Source organism: Ostrea edulis, chromosome 5 (genome assembly GCF_947568905.1).
Source record: "Ostrea edulis chromosome 5, xbOstEdul1.1, whole genome shotgun sequence".
NCBI lineage: Eukaryota > Metazoa > Mollusca > Bivalvia > Ostreida > Ostreidae > Ostrea > Ostrea edulis.
In genome coordinates this window covers 62,513,947-62,540,817 of record NC_079168.1, presented here as the reverse complement: position 1 = coordinate 62,540,817, position 26,871 = coordinate 62,513,947, and the positions used below count along the sequence as shown (strand labels likewise).

At 35.1% G+C, this 26,871-nt stretch overlaps 1 long non-coding RNA gene across 1 annotated transcript in view; it reads right to left on the bottom strand.

The window, feature by feature from the left end:
- Positions 1–308: 308 nt before the first annotated feature.
- Positions 309–26,871, bottom strand: part of LOC130054650 (uncharacterized) — a 35,886-nt gene continuing 9,323 nt past the window's right edge. The window contains exon 2 of the long non-coding RNA XR_008802977.1: positions 309–544. This is a non-coding gene — a long non-coding RNA (uncharacterized LOC130054650). The remainder of the gene's footprint in view (positions 545–26,871) is intronic.

Below are 26,871 nucleotides of genomic sequence, written 5' to 3'. Positions count from 1 at the left end.
GATTTTACTTTGGGGCAGTGACAATTTGGGGTATGAAACTAACAGCAAAATTTTTAATGCTGTTTATACTTAATTCAGGCAGATTCTCATGATAGTAATTCACTTTCTGCTATATGTACATGTATTTATTTTATCTATACATATGTTTTATGACAATTGTTATCAATTAATCTAAGGTGAGTACCTCGTAAGTTGTAAGAACTTGTGTTCAAACCTGTTGTATATTATATATGCAATAAAATATGTTCAAACCAACCACGATTTTTGCATCACTGGTTAGCAGATTAACCCATAAAAAACACAAAGCTTACTTTATGATAGTTTATCAATAAATAAGAATATATTGCTAGTGTAAATGGAATTAAAATGGCAACAAACAAGTTTTAGGTGCAAGACTAAACTCGGGTCTGGACCCCATCGCCACACAATAAATATCTCCTGTCTTGGACGTACATATGCAAAACCTGAATACTGTTGAATGGAGGGAAACTGTACCGGATACAGATGTAGCCCTGTAGCAAATTACATCCCTCTCCTACATCTCCTGAAAGAAAAAAAACCCCAAAATTAATGCACACGCCGACCATCTGAAAGTCTGTCCAAATCCCATGTCCATTGTAACTTTATAGATCATGGGCCAGTAACCAGTAACACATTACCCCCCCCCCCCCAACACTAGGATTTTTTTGAAAGTGTGTATAAAAGAAAGGTAAATGAAGGTTGTTTGACAAATTTATGTTGGGGCGTTTTCAAGAATTTATAAAAAAAAAAATGGCAAATTCAACATGGCCGCTACCGTGTACCGCATTAAAGACGACGCATTATAAACAAACAATGGGCTAGGGGCTTCCCAGAGAGGACATGGTGAGAAATACGTATAAAAATAGAAGACAGCGTAATGTGGAATGTGGTACATATTTTTAAATATCTGCAAAATACGATTTTCATAGGTACTTTTGAAATTATACAGGTATTCCAAAAACAACATGTACTTATTAGGATGTTTAATATAAATAAAAAGTATGATAAACGGTTCATTTTTAGATACTATAACCCACAGGCCCGATCTTTATATAATATACACAATATTGAGTTAGTAAATGTGTGTGTGTGTGTGTTACATATATAGATGAATGAATTTGTTGAGATTTAGCTAAAAAGCATACTACATTGTAGTATAGATATTTGACTCCATCTCCAAGATAAAGCATTATTACCCCAAAGTAGAAGGTGGACATCGATAATAACTAGATCATTTAACCTCAGCAAGCTATCCATTAATTTATATCTAGCATTTGAATATTTACTGCAAATAAAGAAGAAATGATAAGCGTCTTCTTTCATACCACAAGAACATAACGGAGAATCAACAATATTGCGTCTATATAGATCTATATAGATCGTAATTCAAAATACAGGTGTGTCTAAGTTTGGTATGAATTATATTCAGAAAACGAGTACCATAGGAAAAATATGCCGGTGGTTTGGGATTGTTGATATTTTTGGAGCTAACACTCTTACGAAATTGCTTAACTGAAGTAGCTTGTCTTGATTCTATATCAAGTGAATTCCATTTTGATAAAGCATCAGGTACAAATGATTTCTTATAAAGTTCAAGTCGACATTTTGGTATTTTATAATTGTCTCCATAACGGAGATTGTACTTGGATGTATTATTTATTTTTCTTGGGATCGTTTCTTGTAGATACTCAGGAACATCATTATTATGAACTCTGAACATGGTAACTAATTTAGCGGTTGTTCGTCTAAAAATCAGAGGCTCTAAGCCAGTTTCTAAATATAAAGAATCTCTAGATGCTAATATAGGAAGGCCAGTAATTATTTACGCTGCACATAGTTGGACTTTTTCTAACAAATCACTATCATATGCATTACAACCATCCCAAACCACTGAGGCATATTCTAAAGTAGTGTACATTTTTAATAGAGTGTTTCTTAAAGTAAATTTTAGCTTTTTAATTACTTATTCACAGTTTCAGCACGACAATATCACCACTAGAAGAACACGACGATATTTACATGTAGCAATCTCAAGTTTCTCAAACTCTCATCCAGATTTAATTTTACAAATCCGACAGCTGGTGATGGGAAACGAACTTGATATTAGAAAGTAAATCTTTTCAGGCCACATCGCTCGTGAAATCTGCATAGAATAAATATTTGTGTAGAATAGTCTTTAAGCGAGTCCAAACAGCGGAAGTGAGACACCGTCGTGTCACACGTATAGAGCCCATCAAACATAATACTTTGCAATTCTCGGCAGTAAAAACGTAAGACGAAGATACAATTACTTTCTAGTGTGATAGCAATACATTTATTTACGAAGCGTTTCTTTTTTCATGACCATCAATCTCCTTAATCTCCGATCCGCGCGTGTTCATTCGACCGTAACGGGAGTCTGATAACAAAATTAGCGCGTGCTACACTTCAGTAATCCCTGCAGCAAACTGAGTGATAAAGGCCTTAATGGCCAATCACATTAAAATCATTTAAGTGTACAAATCTGGAGAAATTCTAGATTACCGAGACAATTAAAAGTACTAAATCGAAATTGAGGATGAAACTGAATTAACACGTTATAAAACTCTTGAACTCAAAGACATTTTCTAGATTTCTATTGATTCTCATTCCAGTCCTTTAAGCTATCGATACTTCTAAACAATATACAGATGACAACAAAGCATTGTGTAACACGTGTTATGCCAATGCGTATATATTTGGGTACAGATTGGCTCATGTGGGTCACCCGTCATCTAAGTTTTGAAAATGCGCTTTACACCAGCATATATCACGAAGCACATTAGCACTATTGCTTCATGAAAAGTGTGCTGGCGTGAAGCAAGCATTGCAGTTCATTCCCTCGTGTATTTTCAAAATTGAAATTTGTTTTTCACAATTACTCTGTCAGAATTCCTAGCCTAGTTGTGAAAAATGCGCGTATATAGTACATATACGCGCATTTTTCATAGCTGCATCGCATTCACGAGGAAATAGCTATCATCCCAATTGGTAAAGATATATGAAAATCCCAAATGGCAAAGATATGTCAAAGGCAACAACTTTGTTTTTTTAAAAATGTATTTTTTATGAAGAGACGTATACAGAAACAGATACGGATAGTTTATTGCCAAATAATGGGCCCTAATAGCATAGACATTTGTTTGAACAACAACTAAATGTACCAAGGGACGATGCATAGGGAACATACTGTTATATAGATAAAATATTGTTATTGCATCTATATCCATTCGCATACACCTTTCAATCATAAAAATGTAAATCATAAAAAAGGTAAACAGATTTGTTTCACCTTGTACCAAAAGTTGGGGTTCTATAATATTCATACATTTGTAAAACCCTAATGTACATGTAATACATATACCTTTACATAATATGTAGACTCTCATACATGAACTAGTCACAATACAAGTTAATGAATGTGGAAACAGACACAAGGATTCTTGGATTTTCATTATTCATTAACCATATAAATTTGTCCAAGTCTTGTAGACAACTAAAATTAGAATGTTCTTCAATTATTGTCTTTAACATTTCTAGTCTTTCAAAATTAAACTTATCACAACACAATAGAAAATGCGTTTCGTCACCCACAGCACCAGAATTACAATGTGAGTATATTCAAGATGTGCAGGTATATTTCTGTATCTACCTATGGCATGTCAAACGTTGCAATATTTGATCTTTTCCATTTGTATTGTATAATTTTCCATTTGTATTCTATATTTTCCATTTGCATTGTATAATTTTTCATTTGTATTGTATCCAGGGAATGTTTATTTTGATTTGTTACGAAGGATTTCATTAGTACCACATCTGTAGACGTGCTTAGCACACAGGGCCGCATCGTCGCAAACTACGGTTTTGAGTCCACTCACGCTCGAATAGAAGCACCCGTGGGTAACCGAAGATGACAGGGCCGTACCAATGACGGTTCTTTATCGTGCCAACGCCTGTGCAGCGATACGGAATATCTGTTTTAAGGTCATTACGGAAAGACCCGTGATTTTCACTTTTCACTGTCTTTATCTCATAGGTTTGATGTGGCAGTGACCGTAACGGTTCTCGAACTCACGACCTCTCGCCCACAAACCAAGCGATATATTACTGAGCTACCGCAACCAGGTCATGGACTAGTTATTTTTAAAAATACGGTAGCTAGCTTTAGTAATGGCGACCCTCCCCCGATCATTTAAAAAAAAATAGAACTGTCCAGAAAAGCATGCACAATTTTATTTAGTCAGAATTCAGTAGATTCAGGGGACTTAATTCGGCCCTTGGGTCCCCACCAATAGTTAACATCGAGTTTGGTTTGTTACAACTATTCAATGGATTAATCTTAAGTTATCGTTTATCGAATTTGGTAATGCGCGAGATGTTGAAGAGGTAAAGTTCAGGAGCCACGTTTCGCAGGAGTGTACCGTATTTGCTAAGTGTAATGGCGTAACCCCCCCCCCCCCCCATTAATTGATCGCTTTTATGCTTCTAATGTGATCAGCATATTCAAACTAATCTCCTATTTAACCACTGCTTGATCTAGATAATTCTGAACGAAAAGATGCAGTAAACTGCTGGATGTCTGGGACCGGGGACTGTCTTAAGATATCTAGTGAGTCAAGTGCAAAGCCTTGGTGGAGGGGGGGGGGGGGGGGTTGCAGAGGGAGGGCGAAGTCAGTGGCGGATTTAAGGGGGGCGCAGCCCTCAAAATTTTCAATTTAAGGCAAATCTTGGTATCTTGTTTAGAAAAATGTATTAAACAATAAAAGAAGCAATAATTTCTTCCATTCCCGGAGAAATAAATGACAAAATCTTTTGATTTCTTGAATTACTTTATTGAGAGAACTTAATTTTTCCAGAAACCCTTAAAATTTGCGTCATTTTACTAATTTCACTAAATATTAAAAATGACATATATCAAGTCTTATGAAATCTGTAAAATCCAGGAGCTTCCGGGGACTTCGCCCCCTGGACCCCTATCAGGACTTGAGGCGGCCCCCAGACCCTCTGCCTCATAAAGTGGCGCCCCCGTAACCGCAATTCCTGGATCCGCCCCTGGAAGTCCCTTGGAACAAGTGCGTTCTGACAAAATAAAACGTACATGCATGCTTTTTTTCTACATCTATATATAAAATATCATATTTCTGGAGGGGGGGTGGGTGGTGTCTCCCGGCGCAAGATTCCGCATTGCTAGCTACATGTATGTTCAACTAGTCCTTATATGGAACCGATCGCGGTAGTTCAGTGACATACCCATTGGTTCGTAACTGTGAAGTCGCAGGTTCGAGTTCTATTCGTGTCATGGTTGAATCAAACCTTAAACGTAAATATAGTTAATACTTTCCCATACGCATTGCTATCTAAAAGTGAGAAACACAGATCTTTCGGATAATGTGACCTTAAAAGCAGACATCCCGTGTTGCGACAGGCGTTGACACGTTAAAGAACCCCCACTGCTACGCCACTGTGTCCGTATATGTAGCATAGTAAGTCTATTTGTGGTACGTCACCCAAACTTCCACCAGAGTTCGTTTGCTCACAAGCCAACTATTCGTAGGTGACGTAATGAGGCCTCGACGGGGAGTTTGGTACGTCACCTGCAGCTGGTGACGGCTAAATATAAGTGGGACATAAACTAATGAAATCCTTCGTAACAAATCAAAATAAACAATCCCTCGAATGCAATACAAATGAAAGATTTTGCAATGCAAATGGAAATTATACAATGCAAACGAAAAAGAAAAAATACAAATGGAAAATATAGAATACAAATGGAAAATTATACAATACAAATGGAAAATATAGAATATAAATGGAAAATTATACAATACAAATGGAAATTATACAATGCAAACGAAAAATTATACAATGCAAATGGAAAATATAGAATACAAATGGAAAATTATACAATACAAATGGAAAAGATCAAATATTGCAACGTTTGACATGCCATATCTACCAGTTTCAATGATTAATTTATGACATGAAATTCTGAACCGGCTGAAGCTTCCTCTGTAACCATAAATTTTAATAATTGACAAATAATTCTCTCTTTGAAAAAAACCCAAAACGTTTGAACTTAGTGTATGTTCTAAGTTTAGAATTTTTAAAAATGCTCATGTCTAGTATCCACCCAATAGGTCAAGTATAATGATCTGAGAGCAGTATATGTACAATGACAATCTTATTTCAAAAGTACAAGTACACATATAATTAATGCTTATCAAAATATATTCAGTCAGTACAGATTGACAATTTGTTCAAAATTTCATGGTAGCTCTATTTTTTAAGAGAGAAAGAGAAAGAAAGAATATAAATATTTTATGATATCCTAAAGCAATATCAACAGGGGATGCTTACTCCTCCTAGGCACCTGATCCCACCTCTGGTGTGTCCAGGGGTCCGTGTTTGCCCAACTATCTATTTTGTATTGCTTGTAGGGGTTATGAGATTGATCACTGTTCGTTATCTTCACCTTGCATTAGCTCTGAATCTGGAATTTTGTTGTAAAAATGAGCTATTATGAACTTTTTGTATGTAACATTGATAACATTAAAATTAAGTTCAAGATTTTATGAAAATAAAGATTTCGTTTCTATTGAATATATAGCACTCAGGGGTCGGATCTAGGGATTGCGGTTAGGGTGCGCAACTTTATGAGGCAGGGGGTCTAGTGGGTCCAGGGCGAAGCCTTGTTGAGGACCCAGGAAGCCCCCGGAATCTCCTGGATTTTACAGATTTAAAGGGCTTAAAATATGTCTCCTATGTAGGCATTTTTACTATTTTCTGCCAATTTTTAATAAGGTGAAATTAATGAAATGGCGCATATTCTAAGGGTTTTTGTAAAAAATGTACATACATATACATAATGAGAGAGAAGAAAATAAGAAAGATGTAAACAAATACAAAGTCTAGCAGAAAAGAGCAGTACCGGTAAAAAAGAAAATGATAATTGCATTATTGGCAAGTGTATTCAATATATATCTTATATAATAAGACACTTATAAGAATCTTTTAGTTTCTATAATATACTTTTAACTTTTCAAACAAATTTCATTGTCTTTAAAACTCAGACATTTTTCACCATGCAAAAGTAAATTCAGTGATAAAGGAACAGCAAGTTGCATTTCATTGATAGGTGTGACTAGATCAAATCTATGGTAGAATCTAAAACGTAAACCACCCAGGCAGTTCGGAAAAACTGAGTAAGTTACATTTTAGACTCTACCCAAATTGTCTACCCTTATCTATAATCTGTAAACTCAGGACATTTGCAGAAAAATTGAAAACATTTTCAGTATGGTGACCACACATATCACAAATAGAACTAGTTCTAATTGTAACGGGGAGCGTTACATATGTTCCCCAAACCTTCCCCAATTAAAAAGTGAACCTGTAGCAAAAATCATTTCATTTTAGCGTTTAATTACATGTAGTACGTTTACTATAGTCATTTCAGTACCAAGAAATGAAAGAAAGCCATACACGTGCATACATGCGCACACGAGCATGATTCTACACTTTTGTTGATATCATTCAACAGGCCTTTGTATCATATACCCACAGTATGAATTTCATAATGTTTCCATCAAATATAAGAAAGTTATAGTGATTTTAAAATCGTCAAATCAGAATTCAGCACACATGCATGCACATCTTGAGCAGTAATTTTAACCACATCAATTTTTAAGGAGTACCAAGACACATCTAAAACCCTAATTTTAGAGGTACAAGTCACCATCTATCATCCCATAAAGTTTGAAGACTCAATCTTTAAACGTTTATGAGAAAACGCCCGGACAAAATATCATTTGAAAAACGGAAATTCGGCCGTAACTTACGACGGATGACGATGATAAACCTTATTAGAGAGCTACAAGTCACAATCTAATATTCCTGAAAGTTTCAAGACTCAATCTTTGACTTTTATGAAAAAACGTCTGGACAAAACGGTAAATCGGACGTAACTTGCGACCGGAAGTAAATTTTCAAAAATGACGGTACAAACTACAGATAACAACGCATCAACTCTGAAAATTTGAAGCAAAACGATCAAGCCATCTCCGAGAAATCCTCTGCACAAAATCGGTAAGGAAAAAAAAAAGAATAATAATAATCAGACTAGAAATGATCTCGTTGCGAGCAACGAATAGGTCTTCCGTCCAATTTCTGACGAGATAGGACCTTGACTCGGAGAATTCAATTAGTGAAGAACGACTATACATGAAAGAAATAAACACGTTCATGTAAGACGTGATTTATCAATTATAAACAATTTCGGTTTTTGTTTTATTCACTTTCGAGTATCTTGGGAGTCCATAAATCGTCTAAAACTTCCAATTGGACCACGTAGGAACCTACACTAAAATTTTCCATGAAAAATACTGAGTTTTTGGAAAACTTCCGGTTTCGAACAAGCAACTTCCGTTGGAAATCGTATGACTTATTACACTCTATTAAATAATGTTATGAGGATTAGAATTTAAAAAAATGAAATATTACATATTTTTATGGTACATCCGGCGGATGACGGAAGAGACGGTAAGAAAATTGAAACAGTATGTAACATCTACAAGTCACCATCTAACTTTCCTGAAAGTTTCAAGACTCAATCTTTGAATATTTATGAGAAAACACCTGGAGAAAACCCCCCGGAAATCGTAGATATTTAACGAACGGAAGTGAATTTTGAAAAAAAAAAACAACAATAATTCACTATACTCTGAAGATGGATAATGTAAATTATATATGTGAAAATAAAAACAAACACTTCATTTATAAGCGAGAGATATGATAGCAAAGAAAGAACAATTTTTGAAGTTTTTCTCTAAAAACCGGAAGTTGTTGTTTAAACTTCTGGTAAGTGTAACATTTTCTGAAACTCCAAAAGACATTTAATTATTCCAAGCACATTTTGTTTCAAAAGCGTAAATAAATTTGATATTTGACGTTTCTTTCGTTCACTTTCAATGGCGGCCGGAAGTGACGGATGACAATGATAAGTCTTTTTGCACAGCTACAAGTCACCATCAATCATATCCTGAAAGTTTAAAGCCTCAATCATTAACTGTTTATGAGAAAACGGCCGGATAAAATGTCATTTGAAAAACGGAAATTCGGCCCTAACTCGCGACCAGAATTGAATTTTGAAATAGTATTGAAAGGGTATCCTAGAGATGAATAATGTCAAAAATATCTGTAAACATCGTATTAAAAAGTTGATAGATAAGCGAGATATATGAGAACAAAGAAAGATCAATTTTTCGAAGTTTTCCTTTAAAAACCGGAAGTTGCTGGTTAAACTTCCGGTAAATTTAACATTTTCTGAAACTCCGAAAGAGACCCAATTAATCTGTGCAAGTTTTGTTTCAAAAGTATAACTTTGAAATTTGACGTTTCTTTTGTTTACTTTCAGTGACGGCCGGAAGGGACGGATGACAATGATAAACCTTATTACAGAGCTACAGCTCACTCTCTATCATCCCTGAAAGTTTAAAGACTCAATCGTTAACCGTTTATGAGAAAACGCCCGGACAAAATGTCATTTGAAAAACGGAAATTCGGTTGTAACTTGCGACCGGAAGTGAATTTTGAAATAATATTAACGGGTTCTCTTGTGATTGATAATGTCAATAATACATGTAAATATCGTATTAAAAGGATGATAAATAAGCAAGAACTACGAGGAGAAAGAAAGAGCGATTTTTCGAAGTTTTTCTCTAAAAACCGGAAGTTGCTGGTTAAACTTCCGGTAAATCTAAAATTTTCTGAAACGCCGAAAGAGACCTAATTAATCTATGCAAGTTTTGTTTGAAAAACATAATTTTGAAATTTGACGGTTTTTTTGTTCACTTCCGGTGACGGCCGGAAGTGACAGATGGCAAAAATAATACCTTATTGCACAGCTACAATTCATAATCTATCGTCCCTGAAAGTTTGAAGACTCAATCTTTAACCGTTTATGAGTTCACTTCCGGTGACGGCCGGAAGTGACGGACGGCATCGATAAACCTTATTACAGAGCTACAAGTCAACACCTATCATTCCTGAGAGTTTAAAGACTCAATCTTTAACCGTTTATGAGAAAACAACCGGACAAAATGTCATTTGAAGAACGGAAATTCGGCCGTAACTTGCGACCAGAAGTGATTTTGGCAAAAGTAAAAAAAAATTTCTAGACAATTATATTTTACATCCTTCTTGAATGTTTCATGAAAATCTAACAAGCCGTTTTTGAGTAATTGCGTGCACAAAATCGGTAAGAAAAAGAACAATAACTAGTGATCCTAATTGATCGCGAACAATCAGAGGGCTTTCCACCTACCATGATTAACAAAAAAAAAATAAGAATATTGAAGATGATGTAAGAAACTTAAAAAGACCTTGAAAATGAAAAAAATCACGATGACATTGACCTTTGACCTTCGCCGCATTTTGAAGGTCAAAGATTATCGGTCTTCATGCAAGTGATTCCATGTCTCTATCTATATCAATGTAAAAGCTATAAGCTTAAAAAATGTTAATCAAGACATTCAGGGGCAATAACTATGCTTAGGGGTTTTCGGTTCCTCTCGGTTAGCTTGTCAATAGTAAAAATACTATGAAAGACCTTGAAAATGGAGAAAAAAATGTGATGATGACCTTCACCTTTGACATTGACCTCATTTTGAAGGTCAAAGGTCATCGATCTTAATGCATGTAGTCCCATGTCTCTATCTATATTAATATAAAAGTTATAGGCTTAGATAATGATATTGGACACTTTCAGGGGCAATAACTATGCTTAAGGGCTTTCGTATCCCTTTCATTAATTTTTCTATGCAACAGGGTTTTACTGTGAATTCATTAGCGAAGGTTTCGTGTCTCTATGATTTTCCGTTAAGTTGGAGTAGCGATAACAAGATTTTCAACGCGAGCTTCCGAAATTCAACGTTATCTTAAGCAGGAAAGAGAGTATAAAAAGTGCTTTTTTTCCTTTTTCTGATGACCTTGACCTAATTTTCAAGGTCAAAGGTCAACGATCCTATTCCAGTTAGTCCCATGTCTCTACGACAAACCGTTCTCAAGTTCAACATGTTTTACGAGGAAATCGCAAAACATAAAGAGTCATTAACTCCCTTTAGGGGACACTGAATCCCTTCTTTTAAAATTCTTCGCTTCTACTACTTACCCTCTATGCTTTAGCGAAGGTTTCATCCTTACGGTTTAAAAGTAGTAGCGATAACAATGATTTCTGCGAAAGGTCCAATAACTCCGTAAGGGGTTAAAGTTCAATGATGTATTCGTTTCTCAAGAAGTACTATATGATGGACTATAAAGTTTTTCGATAAGTCTTAAGACGAAAATTTTTTTTGACGGCAAGAAAATAATAATAAACAGAACAATATCAATAGGACTTTCCACAGAAAGGAGGAAAGCCCTAATAATAATAGAGGAAAAGAAACATAAGCATCACTGTAAGGTCTCCTGTCTGAACGGAAGACCTTACCTATAAGGTCTTCCGTTGAGACGGAAGACCTTAACTAGAAGAGATCTCGTTGCGAGCAACGAATAGGTCTTCCGTCCGATTTCTGACTAGAAAAGATATTAACTGGGATAAGATAAGATCTTCACTGGGACAATTCGATTCGTAAAAAACGACTATAGATGAAACCAATGGGCACCTATTTTTCATAAAACCGAGAACGAAAAACACGTAAGATATGAAGTTTATCAGTTTTTGATAACTTCGAGTTCAATTTCATTCAGTTCCCGTACATCGAAAATCAGTAAACGACTTAAGATTCAACATTGATCTTTCAGGAATCCTTCTTGAGAGTGTCAATTAAAAATGTTCATTTTTGGAACAACTTCCAGTTTGGAAGAATCTACTTCCGGTGGAAATGATATGATTTGAAACACTTTGTTAGACTCAATCATGAACATTTAGAAATGAAAAAAGTAAAAAATTGCATATTTTCAAATACTACCGGTGGACGACGGCAACAAAATTTGAACAGATAGGTCAGATCTACAAGTCAGCATTGTTCATCCCTCAAAGATTCATGATCGATTCAATCTTTAATCGTTTATAAGAAAACGTTTTCAAAAAATCTCGAACCCCCCCCCCCCCGGAAATTAGGCATATCTCCTGAGCGGTGTGAATATTGAAAAAGTATTTGGTTGTACTATAAAGATGGATAATGTTTATACATGTAATATATGCGAAAATCGTATTAAAAAACTCGATTTATAAGCGAGAAATAGAAGGACAAAGAAAGACCAATTTTTCAAAGTTTTTCTCTAAAACAAACCGGAAGTTGTTAGTTAAACTTCCAGTAAGTCTAACATTTTGTGAAACTCCGAAAGGGACCTAATTAATACATGCAAGTTTTGTTTCAAAAGCATAAATTAAAAATTTGATGTTTCTTTTGTTCACTTCCAGTGACGGCTGGAAGTAACGGATGACAATGATAGACCTTAATACAGAGTTAAAACTCACCATCTATCATACCTGAACGTTTCAAGACTCAATCATTAACCGTTTATGAGAAAACGCCCGGACAAAATGTCATTTGAAAAACGGAAATTCGGCTCTAACTCGCGACCGGAAGCGAATTTTAAAATAGTATTAAAGGTTATTCTAGAGATGGATAATGTCAATAATATCTGTGAACATCGTATTGAAAAGTTGATAGATACATCACGCTTAAAGAAGTCAGCTACTTATACCTTTTGATTCCTGTTAACTTGAAATTTCAAGTTTTCTAATAAATATCTTAAAGAACTCTGTGATTGTATTAGATATCTGACTAACATACAATGTGAGCGAGATATACGAGATCAAAGAAAGACCAATTTTTCGAAGTTTTTACTCTAAAAAACCCGGAAGTTGCTGGTTAAACTTGATGTATGGCTGTAATAAACCTTATTACAGAGCTACAGGTCATCATTTATCATTTTTGAAAGTTTCAAGACTCAATCTTTAACCGTTTATGAGAAAACGCTCGGACAAAATGGTAATATGAAAAACGGAAATTCAGCCGTAACTTACGACCGGAAGTGCATTTGCCAAAACTAAAAAAAAAAACTCAACTTTCTAGACAATCCTTAGCTACATCTTTCCTGAAAGTTTCATGAAAATCTATCCAGCCGTTTTTGAGAAATCGCGTGCACAATATCGGTAAGAAAAATAAAAATAATAATTTAGGAAAAGAAACATAAGAATCACTATAAGGTCTCCCGTTGAGACGGAAGACCTTAACTAGTTCTAATTGTAACGGGGACCGTTAGATATGTTCCCCAAACCTCCCCCAAATAAAAAGTGATGTCATTGTAAACCTATAGAAAAAAAAAATCATTTTATTTTAGCCTTTAATTACATGTAGTACGTTCAATATGGTCATTTCAGTACCAAGAAATGAAAGAAAGCCATGCACGTGCATACATGCGCACACGAGCATGATTCCGCACTTTTGTTGATATCATTCAACAAGCCTTTGTATCATATACCCACAGTATGAATTTCCTAACGTTTCCATCAAATATAAGGAAGTTATAGTGATTTTAAAATCGTCTAATCAGAATTCAGCACACGTGCATGCACGTGCTTAGCAGTAATTTTAACCACAGCAATTTGTAAGGAGTACCAAGACACATCTAAACCCCTAATATCAATTGAATTTGATGACAAGCAAAAACGGTATCGTCCTTTAAAAATTGAACATTTGAAAAAAGATGCACGTGCATGCGCGTGTGTGTTGACATTGTTTGTTATACTAATATATAAATACGCATATTATCTATCTATACTGTGAATATGAACTCATTCACTCCATAAATAAGATAGTTACAAACGTTTTAGTATTATCCAATCAAAAAGAAGCGCACGTGCATGCTTGTGCAAATTGGTAATTTTGACCATGCAAATCACTTAGGGTCTCTATATCTACATATGATATGAATATCAAGCGATTTCAATGAACAACAAATAAGTTAGACTGATTACAAAGTTAGTGTACGCAAATTGTTATGCACGTGCATGCGCATGCACGCGAGTGCATACAAAATGAATATCATTTTTCACATCTACAAATGATATACTATCATCATATTAAGGCTTCATATCGATCCCTTGTGCATTCCGATTTCGTAAATTTTGCACCAAAATTGCTATGCACATGCGCGCGTGTGCATGCATATGTAGACAAAATGACTATCGTTAAGCACATCTACAAACGCTATACTATCATCCTGGAAAATTTCATATCGATCCCTTTTGTAGTTCCTGAGAACACTCCCGGACACAAAAGTACCGGAGAAAAATAATAACTAGAATTGATCTCGTTGCGAGCAACGAATAGGTCTTCCGTCCAATATTTGACGAGCTAGGATCTTGAATGGGAGAATTCAATTAGTGAAGAACGACTATACATGAAAGAAATAAACACGTACATGTAAGACGTGATTTATCTCATAAACAATTTAGGTTTTGTTTTATTCACTTTCGAGTATCTCGGGAGTCCATAAAACGACTAAATATTCCAAATGGACCGCGTAGGAACTCACACTAAAAATTTCGGAGTTTTCGGACAACTTCCTGTTCGAACAACCAACTTCCGGTGGAAATGGTATGACTTATTACATTCTATTAAATAATGTTCTGAGCATTAGAATTTAACAGAAATGAAAAATACATATTTTTAAAGTACTTCCGGGCAACAAAATTGAAACATGTATGTCACATCTACAAGTCATCATGTAACATTCCTGAAAGTTTCAAGACTCAATCTTTAATTATTTATGTGAAAACACCTGGAGAAAAAACCCGGAAATCGTAGATATTTAACGAACGGAAGTGAATTTTGAAAAAAAAAACACCCAATAAATCACTATAGTCTGAAGATGGATAATGTCAATTATATATGTGAAAATCATAACAAACACTGGATTTATAAGCGAGAGATATGATAGCAAAGAAAGAACAATTTTTCTCTAAAAACCGGAAGTTATTGTTTAAACATCCTGTAAGTGTGACATTTTCTGAAACTCCAAAAGACATTTAATTATTCCAAGCACATTTTATTTCAAAAGCGTAAATTTGATATTTGACGTTTCTTTCGTTCACTTTTGGTGGCGGCCGGAAGTGACGGATGACAATGATAAATATTTTCACAAAGCTAAAAGCCACTATCAATCATATCCTGAAAGCTTAAAGACTCAATCATTAACCATTTATGAGAAAACGGCCGGACAAAATGTCATTTGAAAAAACAGAAATTCGGCCGTTACTTGCGACCGGAAGTGAATATTGAAAAAGTATGCAAGGGTACTCTATAGAGGGATACTGTCAATAATATCTGTAAATATCGTATTAAAAGGTTGATTAATAAGCGAGATATACGAGGACAAAGAAAGAGGAATTTTTTAAAGTTTTTCTCTATAAACTGGAAGTTGCTGGTTAAAGTTCCTGTACTTTTAACATTTTCTAAAACTTCGAAAGAGACCTGATTAATCTATGCAAGTTTTGTTTGAAAACCATAATTTTGAATTTGAAGTTTCTTTCGTTCACTTCCGGTGACGGCCGGAAGTGACAGTGACCTTACTGCACAGCTACAAGTTACCATCTATAATCCCTAAAAGTTTGAAGACTCAATCTATAACCGTTTATAAGAAAACGCCCGGACAAAATGTCATTTGAAAAACGGAAATTCCGCCGTAACTTGTGACCGGAAGTGAATTTTGAAATAGGATAAAAGACTTCTCTTGAAATGGATAATGTCAATAATATATGTAAATATCGTATTAAAAGTTTGATAGATAAACGAGATATACGAGGACAAAGAAAGACCATTTTTTCGAAGATTTTCTTTAAAAACCGGAAGTTGCTGGTTAAACTTCCGGTAAGGCTAACATTTTCTGAAACACCAAAAGATATCTTATTAATCTATGCAGGTTTTGTTTCAAAAGCATTAGTTTGAAATTTGACGTTTCTTTTGTTCACTTCCGGTGATGGCCGGAAATGATGGATGGCAATGATAATACTCAATTGCACAGCTACAAGTCACCATCTATCATCCCTGAAAGTTTGAAGACTCAATCTTTAACCGTTAATGAGAAAACGCCCGGACAAAATGTCATTTGAAAAACGGAAATTCAGCCGTAACTTGCGACCGGAAGTGATTTTTGGAAAACCAAAAAAAGGCTGTTCTAGGCAATCCTATTTTACATCTCTCCTGAAAGTTTCATGAAAATCTATCAAGCCGTTTTAGAGAAATCGTGTGAACAAAATCGGTAAGAAAAAGAACAATTATAACTAGTTCTAATTGTAACGGGGACCGTTACATATGTTCCCCAAACCTCCCTCAATTAAAAAGTGATGTCCTTGTGAATCTATAGCAAAAATCATTTTATTTTAGCCTTTAATTACATGTAGTACGTTCAATATGGTCATTTCAGTACCAAAAAATGAAAGAAAGCGTTGCACGCGCATACACGCACACGCGTGTATGATTCCGAATTTTTATTGATTTCGTTCAACAGGCATTTGTATCATATACCCACAGTGTGAATTTCATAACGTTTCCACCAAATATAAGGAAGTTATAGCGATTTTAAAATCGTCCAATCAGAATTCAGCACACGTGCATAGCAGTAATTCTAACCACAGCAATTTGTAAGGAGTACCAAGACACATCTAAACCATTAATATCAATAGAATTTGATGAAAAACAAAAACGTTATTGTCCTTTAAAAATTGAACATTTAAAAAACGTTGCACGCGCATGCGCGTGTGCGTTGGTATTTTTTTTGTTATACCAATATATAGATACAGATATTGTCTACGTATGCTGTGAATATCATCTCATTCGCTTCATAAATAAGATAGTTACAACCGTTTTAATATTATCCAATCAAAATGAAGCGCATGTGCATGCGCGTGCAAATTGGTAATTTTGACCATGCAAATCAGTTAAGAGTCTCAATATCTACCTATGATATGAATTTGAAACCATTTCAATAAACAACAAAAAAGTTAGACTCATTCCAAAGTTAGTGTAAAAATTTTGTAATGCGCGTGCACGCGCATGCGTGCGCGTGCTGACAAAATAACTATTATTTTTCATATGTACAAATTATATACTATCATCCTATTTAGGTTTTATATCGCTTCCTTCAATATTCTGATTTTCCATTTTTGTACCAAAAATGCAATGCACGTGCGCGCGCGTGCATGCACGTGCAGATAAAATGACTATCACTATGCACATCTACAAACGCTATACTATCATCCTGGAAAGTTTCATATCTTTCCCTTTTGTAGTTTCTGAGAACACTACCGGACAAAATAGTACCGGAGAAAAAGAATAATAACGAGTTATAACTGTGTTGGGATGCCAACACAAATGTCTCCGAACACCTCCCCATGTCAGAAATGCTTTTTGATGTCAGATATGCACTGAGGATTCTCAAAAAACCCTAAAAACTGAATTTGGTTGAAATCCGACGGACTTGATTTTTGGCCGCCATTTTCTTCAATCGCAGCCATTTTGAAACATTTGAAAATTGATTGGAAGTAAATACTGATGCTAGAAGTGAATTGTGGATCCTCCATTTTCCCCAGAACCCAAATATTGTAGAGATTTTAACACTTTGAAATATTTCGGTATATGGCGGCCATTTTGAAAATGGCGGCTCAAAAAAAAAATTGATGGTGGAAATGGACTCGGGGTGACCATTTTACCCTAGAAATCGAATTTGGTTGAAATCCGACAACCTTGAGTTTTTGACATTTTTTGGCCGCCATCTTGAAACGGCGGCCATTTTGAAAATTTGAAAAGTTGAATGCACCCCTCCTAGTGACCCCCTATCAGCTCACAAAGTTTGAAGTGGATCTGTCGAAGCACTTTCACAAAATCGGTCGGACAAATTTCTCACTAAAGAAGAGGAAAAATAAGAAGAAAAGAATAATAAGAACGAGCTATAACTGTGTTGGGATGCCAACACAAATGTCTCCGAACACCTCCCCATGTCAGAAATGCTTTTTGATGTCAGATATGCACTGAGGATTCTCAAAAAACCCTAAAAACTGAATTTGGTTGAAATCCGACGGACTTGATTTTTGGCGGCCATTTTCTTCAATGGCGGCCATTTTGAAACATTTGAAAATTGATTGGAAGGAAATACTGATGCTAGAAATGAATTGTGGATCCTCCATTTACCCCAGAACCCAAATATTGTAGAGATTTCAACATTTTCAAATATTTCGGTATATGGCGGCCATTTTGAAAATGGCGGCTCCAAAAAAATTTTGATGGTGGAAATGGATTCGGGGTGACCATATTACCCTAGGAATCGAATTTGGTTGAAATCTGACAACCTTGAGTTTTTGACGTTTTTTGGCCGCCATCTTGAAACGGCGGCCATTTTGAAAATTTGAAAAGTTGAATGCACCCCTCCTAGTGACCCCCTATCAGCTCACAAAGTTTGAAGTGGATCTGTCGAAGCACTTTCACAAAATCGGTCGGACAAATTTCTCACTAAAAAAAAGGAAAAATAAGAAGAAAAGAATAATAAGAACTAGTTCTAATTGTAACGGGGACTGTAACATATGTTCCCCAAACCTCCCCCAATTAAAAAGCGATGTCCTTGTGAATCTATAGCAAAAAATCATTTTATTTTAGCCTTTAATTACATGTAGTACGTTCAGTATGGTCATTTCAGTACCAAAAAATGAAAGAAAGCGTTGCACGCGCATACACGCGCACGCGTGTATGATTCCGAATTTTGGTTGATGTCGCTCAACAGGCATGTGTATCATATACCCACAGTGTGAATTTCATAACGTTTCCACCAAATATAAGGAAGTTATAGCGATTTTAAAGTCGTCCAATCAGAATTCAGCACACGTGCATGCACGTGATGAGCAGTAATTCTAACCACAGCAATTTGTAAGGAGTACCAAGACACATATAAACCATTAATATCAATAGAATTTGATGAAAAACAAAAACGTTATTGTCCTTTAAAAACTGAACATTTGAAAAACGTTGCACGCGCATGCGCGTGTGCGTTGGCATTTTTTGTTACACCAAAATATAGATACACATATTGTCTACGTATGCTGTGAATATCATCTCATTCACTTCATAAATAAGATAGTTACAGACGTTTTAGTACTATCCAATCAAAATGAAGCGCACGTGCATGCGCGTGCAAATTGGTAATTTTGACCGTGCAAATCAGTTAAGGGTCTCAATATCTACTGATGATATGAATATCAAGCCATTTCAATGAACAACAAAAAAGTTAGACTAATTACAAATTTTGTAATGCGCGTACACGTGCAGACAAAATAAATATCATTTTTGATATCTACAAATGATATACTACCATCATATTTAGGTTTCATATCGATCCCTTTAATATTCTGATTTTCCATTTTTTGTACCAAAATTGCAATGCACGTGCGCGCGCGTGCATGCACGTGCAGACAAAATGACTATCACTATGCACATCTACAAACGTTATAGTATCATCCTGGAAAGTTTCATATCGATCCCTTTTGTAGTTTCTGAGAACACTACCGGACAAAAAAGTACCGGAGAAAAAGAATAATAATAATAATAACTAGACACGATCTCGTTGCGAGCAACGAGTAGGTCTTCCGTCCGATTTGTTGATGCACTCGGAGTTAAAAAAAAAAAAAAAAAGACAAATGAGTCCCAATTTAGTTTCCGACTTTAAGACACTTTAGATATAATCAATTTTTCATATCATAAGCTTCTGAAGCAAAGTTGCGGTGAAATTCGTTTGAAATTCGACTCTCCAGGCGAGCCATAAGGCCCGCGGGCCTATTTCTTGATGTCATTTGTTAGCCCTCTATAGACTCAACAACTTTAGTTCTATATGTCTTTACAAAATATTTACCTGTAAAAAGTTATTGAGATCGACCGATATCGACAAAAAATCGACTCTACAGGCGAGCCATTAGGACCATAGGCCTATTTCTTGATATCCATCGATAGATCTCGATAAACTGAACAACTTTCGTTCAATATGTCCTTACAAAATATTTACCAGTTACAAGTTTTTGAAATCGACTGATATCGACAAAAATCGACTCTACAGGTGAGCCATGAGGCCCACAGACCCATTTTTTGATATTGATCGATAGGTTATGACACATTGAACAACTTTTGTTCAATAATGCTTTTCAAAAAATATGTCGTTTTAAAGATATGAGGCGTCAAATATTTACGATTTTGGCCCTTAAAATCTCTAATTACGTAACATATGACCTACTTTTTGATTTGATAAGATCAAGCTCGTTGAGATGAACATTTCCGCTTCTACAACTTATTATAAAATATTAATAGTTTCTGAGATATTCTCAAAAACATTTGGACCCTTCTGAACCCCTAATTTAAAGGGCCAGCCCGTTTTGCTTGATATCGTAAGAAAGGCCTTGTCATTTGAAACATTTTTTGCTCAACAAGTATTTAGAAATTCTTTACCGTTCTCGAGTTATCTCTACAAGAAATATTTAGGGGCCAAACTGTAGCTCCCTAACGGGGCCACATAGGGAAAAAACGAAATGTACATATTGTTTAGATTATCATTCTGAACAACTTTTGTTCAATAATGCTTTTCAAAATATTTGTCGTTTTCAAGATATGAGGCGTCAATTATTTACGATTTTGGCCCTTAAAATCCCTTATTACGTAACATATGACCTACTTTTTGATTTGATAAGAACAAGCTCGTTGAGATGAACATTTCCGCTTCAATGACTTATTATAAAATATTAATAGTTTCTGAGATATTCTCAAAAATATTTGGACCCTTCTGAACCCCTAATTTAAAGGGCCAGCCCGTTTTGCTTGATATCGTAAGAAAGGCCTTGTCATTTGAAACATTTTTTGCTCAACAAGTATTTAGAAATTCTTTACCGTTCTCGAGTTATCTCTACAAGAAATATTTAGGGGCCAAACTGTAGCTCCCTAACGGGGCCACATAGGGAAAAAACGAAATGTACATATTGTTTAGATTATCATTCTGAACAACTTTTGTTCAATAATGCTTTTCAAAATATTTGTCGTTTTCAAGATATGAGGCGTCAATTATTTACGATTTTGGCCCTTAAAATCCCTTATTACGTAACATATGACCTACTTTTTGATTTGATAAGAACAAGCTCGTTTAGATGAACATTTCCGCTTCAATGACTTATTACAAAATATTAATAGTTTCTGAAATATTCTCATAAACCTTTGGACCCTTCTGGGCCCCTAATTTAAAGGGTCAGCCCCTTTTGCTTGATATCGTAAGAAAGGTCATGACATTTCAAACATTTTTTGTTCAACAAGTATTTAGAAATTCTTTACCATTCTCGAGTTATTTCTAGAAGTAATTTTTAGGGGCCAAACTGTAGTTCCTTAACGGGGCCACATAGGGTAAAAACGAAATATGCTTATTGTTCAGATCATCATTCTGAACAACTTTTGTTCTTTATTGCTTTTCAAAATATTTGTCGTTTTCGAGATACAAGGGGTAAAAAATTTATGGTTTTGGCCCTTAAAATCCCTTATTACGTAACATATGACCTCAATTTTTATATGAATAGATTTGGATTGTTGAGATGAACATTTTTTGTTCTTTGACTTATACCAAAATATTAACGATTTTTGAGATATTTGATCTAGACTTTGAGCCCTTCTAGATCCCTAATTTAAGGGGCTAGCCCCTAAATCTTGATATTTTGAAAAGATCTCGTAAATGTGCACAACTTTTGTTCTACATGTCTTAACAAAATATTTGCAAGAAAAAAGATATTGGAGATCAAAGGTCAAAAATCGCCGAAATCGGCGAAAAATTTTGGCATCCATTTTTTCAGGTCCAGGCGAGCGTTTAGGCAAATCGCCTCCGGTAAAATCGAATCCCCCACAAATCTTCTAAAATGTTTACTCTATCTTGTGTAGAAATTTCAAGACTCTAGCTTCAAAACTAACGGAGGAGATGCGTGGACAACAAGGCCCTTCAAAAAGTCACTAAAAGAGAGATAACTCCTGACCGGAAGTGACGTGAAGCACGAAATTTTGCAAGCAAAGTCTCGTCATCAAAAGACATCTTTCCTGAAAATTTCGTGATAATCGATCGAGAAATGGCTGAGAAAAACGCGTGTACTACCAAGGAAAATAATAATAATAATAATAATAATGAAGAAGAAGAACGCGAACAATAATAGTAAGGTCTTCCGCAGGAGACGGAAGACCTTAATAATGAAGAAGAAGAACGCGAACAATAATAGTAAGGTCTTCCGCAGGAGACGGAAGACCTTAATAATAATAAGAAACAGAGTAAAACCAATATGTTCCCAAACTTTGTTTGGGGAACATAATAACTAGTACTTATTGTAACGGGGACCGTTACAGATGTTCCCCAAACATTCCCCCATTTAGTAAGTGGTGACATTTATTTCAGTACAAGTTGTTTTGACCATTGTAAACTGTGTAGCATGTGAATATATAACTATCTTGTAACGTTCAGTCCATTTCAAACTAGTTCAAATCAGCTATAAAGATCTGAGAGTTTTGTGCACGTGCACGTACGTGCATTCACGTGCAGATACATAATTCGACCATTTCGATACATTAGAAGTCTTACTATATGAGTACAAGAGAAGTTTCACAACTGTTCAATGAAAAACGAGAAATTAACAACAACTCAAAACTACAAAGACCGAAATCAATGCACGTGCATACACGTGCGCGTGAGTACCACACAACAATTTTGTTGATGCTAATCAATAGACATTTGAACAATATACTTACTATATGAATTTGGTATCGATCGCTTCACTCTTAAGAAAGTTATTGGGATTTCAAAATCGTCCAATCAGAATTAAGCGTACGTGCATGCGCGTGCAGGGAAGTGATTTTGAGACTATTAATAAATTGACAGGCCCAAAACATGCCTGCAACCTAAATTTCAATCTTATTCATTGCAATTTAAAAATGTTATAGACCAATACTTAAATTTAGACGTCAAAAATTACAATGCACGCGAATTCACGCGCACGCAATTTTGATAATGGAAAATTTCTTGACACCATTTCATAGACATTCATATCATAGATCCTCAGGGTAAATTTGAATTCATTTCAGTTTTTAATTCAATAGTTATAACCATTTTAGTACCCGAAAAATGAAAGAAAAGCTATGCACGTGCATACACGGGCACGTGAGCATGACTCAGCATCAATGTTGATGTCATTCAATAGACATTTGATAGATATACTTACAGTATAAATTTCATATTGTTTCTATCATCTATAAGAAAGTTATGGCGATTTGAAAATCGTCCAATCAGAATTTAGCACACGTGCATGCACGTGCTTGATGGTAATTATGACTGTACGCTTTTGTTAAGAATATCAAGATACATATACAATACAAGTTTGAAAAGATTTTGACAAAAAACAAAAAAGTTATGGTCAATGAAATAATTGAACCTTCAAAAGACAATGCACGTGCATGCGCATGCGCGTTTGTAATTTTTATAAGAAAAATTTGTAGATATTTAAAATCTTTACCTATCCTGTAAATATCATCAAATTGTCTTAATTTACATGAATGTCATAAACGGTTTTGTATTATCCAATCAAAGTGAAACACACGTGCATGCGCGTGCAGAATTGAAATTTTGACGATGCCAAACGGTTAAGGGTATCAAATTATACCTGCAATATAAATATCAAACGATTTCATTGAAAAATAAAAAAGTTAGACGCATTTAAAAGTTTGTAAACAAAAAATCCCATGCACGTGCATGCACATGCATGCATTTTCAGACAAAATGATGTTCGTTCCGCACATCTACATAGAGTATTCTATCATCCTAAAAAGGTTTCATCTTGATCCCTTCAGTAGTTTCTGAGAACACTCGTGGACAAAAAAGGGTGACAAGAATAAAAAAAGAATAATAATAATAATAACTAGTACTGATTGTAACGGGGACCGTTACAGATGTTCCCCAAACATTCCCCCATTTAGCAAGTGGTGTCATTTATTTCAGTACAAGTGGTTTTGACCTTTGCAAACTGTGAAACATGTGAATATATAACTATCTTATAACGTTCAGTCCATTTCATGCTAATACAAATCAGTTGTAAAGATCTGAGAGATTTGTGCACGTGCACGTACGTGCATGCACGTGCATATACATAATTCGACCATCTCGATACATTAGAAGTCTGACTATATGAGTACAAGAGAAGTTTCACAACTGTTCAATGAAAACGACAAATTAACGGCAACTCAAAACTACAAAGACCGAAATCAATACACGTGCATACACGTGCGCGTGAGTACCACACAACAATTTTGTTGATGCTAATCAATAGAGATTTCAACAATATACTTACTATATGAATTTGGTATCGATCGCTTCACTCTTAAGAAAGTTATTGGGATTTCAAAATCGTCCAATCAGAATTAAGTGCACGTGCATGCACGTGCAGGGAAGTGATTTTGAGACTATTAATAAATTGACAGGCCCAAAACATACCTGCAACCTAATTTTCAAACCTATTCATTGCAATCTCAAAATGTTATAGACCAATACTCAAATTTAGACGTCAAAAATTACAATGCACGCGCATTCACGCGCACGCGATTTTGATAATGGAATATTTGTTTAGACCATTCAATAGGCATTCATATAATAGATCTACAGGATAAATTTCAATTCATTTGAGTTTTAAATTCTAAAGATATGGCCATTTTAGTACCCCAAAAATGAACGAAAAACTATGCTCGTGCATACACGTGCACGTGAGTACGACTGAGCATCAGTTGATGTCATTCAATAGACATTTGATAAATATACTTACAGTATAAATTTCATATTGTTTCCATCATTTAAAAAAAAGTTATGGCGATCTGAAAATCGTCCAATCAGAATTAAGCGCACGTGCATGCGCGTGCAGGGAAGTGATTTTGAGACTATTAATAAATTGACAGACCCAAAACATACCTACAACCTAATTTTCAAACCTATTCATTGCAATCTCAAAATGTTATAGACCAAGACTTAAATTTAGACGTCAAAAATTACAATGCACGCGCATTCACGCGCACGCGATTTTGATTATGGAAAATTTGTTGACACCATTTCATAGACATTCATATCATAGATCCTCAGGGTAAATTTGAATTCATTTCAGTTTTTAATTCAATAGTTATAACCATTTTAGTACCCGAAAAATGAAAGAAAAGCTATGCACGTGCATACACGGGCACGTGAGTACGACTCAGCATCAATGTTGATGTCATTCAATAGACATTTGATAGATATACTTACAGTATAAATTTTATATTGTTTCCATCATTTATAAGAAAGTTATGGCGATTTGAAAATCGTCCAATCAGAATTTAGCACACGTGCATGCACGTGCCGGATGGTAATTATGACTCTACTCGTTTGTTAAGAATATCAAGATACATACACAATACAAGTTTGAAAAGATTTTGACAAAAAACAAAAAAGTTATGGTCATTGAAAGAATTGATCCTTCAAAAGACAATGCACGTGCGTGCGCACGCGCGTTTGCAATTTTTATTACATCGATCTGTAGATATTTGGCATGTGTACCTATCCTGTAAATATCATTAAATTTCCTTAATTGACATGAATGTTATAAACGGTTTTGTATTATCCAATTAAATTGAAGCACACGTGCATGCGCGTGCAGAATTGAAATTTTGACGATGCCAAATAGTTAAGGGTCTCAAGTTATACCTATGATATAAACAGCAAACGATTTCATTGAAAAATAAAAAAGTTAGACTGATTCCAAAGTTTGTAAACAAAAAATCCAATGCACGTGAATGCACATACATGCATTTTCAGACAAAATGACATTCGTTCCGCACATCTACATATGCTATACTATCATCCTACAACGGTTTCATATTGATCCCTTGAGTAGTTTCTGAGAACACTCGTGGACAAAAAAGTCCCAAGAAGAAAGAAAGAATAATAATAATAATAACTAGACACGATCTCGTTGCGAGCAACGAGTAGGTCTTCCGTCCGATTTGTTGATGCATTCGGAGTTAAAAAAAGAAAGAAGACAAATGAGTCCCAACTTAGTTTCCGATTTTAAGACACTTTAGATATAATCAATTTTTCATATCATAAGCTTCTGAAGCAAAGTTGTGGTGAAATTCGTTTGAAATTCGACTCTCCAGGCGAGCCATAAGGCCCGCGGGCCTATTTCTTGATGTCATTTGTTAGCCCTCTATAGACTCAACAACTTTAGTTCTATATGTCTTTACAAAATATTTACCTGTAAAAAGTTATTGAGATCGACCGATATCGACAAAAAATCGACTCTACAGGCGAGCCATTAGGACCATAGGCCTATTTCTTGATATCAATCGATAGATCTCGATAAACTGAACAACTTTTGTTCAATATGTCCTTACAAAATATTTACCAGTTACAAGTTTTTGAAATCGACTGATATCGACAAAAATCGACTCTACAGGCGAGCCATGAGGCCCACAGACCCATTTTTTGATATTGATCGATAGGTTATGACACATTGAACAACTTTTGTTCAATAATGCTTTTCAAAAAATATGTCGTTTTAAAGATATGAGGCGTGAAATATTTACGATTTTGGCCCTTAAAATCTCTAATTACGTAACATATGACCTACTTTTTGATTTGATAAGATCAAGCTCGTTGAGATGAACATTTCCGCTTCTACAACTTATTATAAAATATTAATAGTTTCTGAGATATTCTCAAAAACATTTGGACCCTTCTGAACCCCTAATTTAAAGGGCC